Genomic DNA, 2111 nt, shown 5'->3' with positions numbered 1-2111 from the left:
CATAGAAGCTTTGACACATCTTTCAATAGACTTAGAATTGATCTCACTGAATTTTATGACTAAAGATCTTTTAAAAATATTTCACATTATTACCACCCTACATTTGAACAAATTTAGCAGTTTGATAAGAAATCCATAATATGAAAATAATGAGATGGAAGGATTTTTATTTATTTTTGTGTTATTTAGATGCTGCCCCCAGAGCTGTGCCACATAACCTCCATGTAACACCTAATTTCTTTTCTTTTCTTTCTTTCTTTCTTTCTTTCTTTCTTTCTTTCTTTCTTTCTTTCTTTCTTTCTTTCTTTCTTTCTTTTTTTTTCTTTTTTTTTTTTTTTTTTGAGACAGCTTTGCTCTTGTTGCCCAGACTGGAGTGCAATGGCACTATCTCCGCTCACCACAACCTCTGCCTCCCGGGTTTAAGCGATTCTTCTGCCTCAGCCTCCTGAGTAGCTGGGATTACAGGCATGTGCCACCACCCCTGGCTAATTTTGTATTTGTAGTAGAGATGGGGTTTCTCCATGTTGGTTAGGCTGGTCTCGAACTCCTGACCTCAGGTGATCCGCCTGCTTTGGCCTCCCAGAGGGCTGGGATTACAGGCGTGAGCCACCGCGACTGGCCACTATTTCTTTACGCAGTTTATCATCGAGTTCCTGTTGTCCATCCAAGAGCATGGTCCCCCAGATCATTTTAAGTACTGGTGCCTAACCAGATGCCACAAAGCACAGAGGGATTTCAAGAAAAGAGACACTACTCTGTCCCATGAAGTAGCATATGTATGTACATATAGAGAGACCCTAGGTTTATGACAAGACACAACTCAACTGTGGATATCAGAGTCCTCATGTTTTCAACTTTGACGTTGTAATTTGTTTTGCATGTTATCCCTACTCCAATTAAATTGACACTTTTTCCAATTCTCACATGAATAAATTTAAATTTCTCTATACTAGATTTTATTCTAGTGTAGCCTACATTCTTGATCTTTCATTTTCTTATTTCTTGTATAGATATTCTTACTTATATCCTAACATTATAAGAAAGTGTAAGCAGGCTGGGTGTGGTGGCTCATGCCTATAATCCCAGCACTTTGGGAGGCTGAGGCAGGTGGATCACCTGAGGTCAGGAGTTCAAGACCAGCCTGACTAACATGGTGAAACCCCATCTCTACTAAAAATATAAAAATTAACGGAGTGTGGTGGCACACACCCGTAATCCCAGCTACTAGGGAGGCTGAGGCAGGAGAATCACTTGAAACCGGGAGGCAGAGGTTGCAGTGAGCTTACATTGCACCATTGCACTCTAGCCTGGGCGACAGAGTGAGACTCCATCTAAAAAAAAAAACAAAAAAACAGTGTAAGTAACTGACTACTTCAATGTGTCTTCTCATGTAACTTGGCCCAAGCAAAGTCTTCTAATACATGATAATTTATTTTTAATTACTCTCCTTTTATTGTTCTTTTTTTTTGTTATTATGGTTAAGGCTTAGTGCTGAAAATCTTGGTCCCAGAAAAATCCCTTAGTCCGAGGAAAAGCAGGATTGTTGGTCACTCTAGATAGTGTTAGGTTTTTTCCTGAAATTATGTGAGTAGGTAGGCTTTACTTTATTTTTAGTATTATTATTTTTTGAGACAGAATCTTGCTCTGTCACCCAGGCTGGAGTACAGTGGCATGACCTCAGTTCACTGCAACCTTCGCCTCCAGGGTTCAAGCGATTCTCCTCCCTCAGCCTCCCAAGTAGCTGGGATTCCAGGCACCTACCACCATGCCCAGCTAATTTTTGTGTTTTTGTAGAGACAGGGGTCTCACCACGTTGCCCTGCTGGTCTCAAACTCCTGGGCTCTAGCAATCTGCCCGTCTCAGCCTCCCAAAGTGCTGGGATTACAGGCGTGAGCCACCATGCCTGGCCTGTAGGTTTTTATTATCTAAGTATTTAATTTCATGATGGCAAGGGAAGTGTTACAAATATTTGTTATAAGAAAGGTGTATTGGGTCTCTGTATATGGGTAGAGAGCCACAGTCCTAGAGAAAGCCCTGATTTATGGAGTGATTTAAGAACAGGATCTGTTCCTACAGGCTTTCCAAAATGGGAAACACCCAGGGCTGAGCCC

The sequence above is a fragment of the Rhinopithecus bieti genome, unplaced genomic scaffold, assembly GCF_001698545.2.
Source record: "Rhinopithecus bieti isolate Rb0 unplaced genomic scaffold, ASM169854v2 scaffold_19858, whole genome shotgun sequence".
NCBI classification, from domain to species: Eukaryota; Metazoa; Chordata; class Mammalia; order Primates; family Cercopithecidae; genus Rhinopithecus; species Rhinopithecus bieti.
This window is presented reverse-complemented; position numbering follows the sequence as displayed.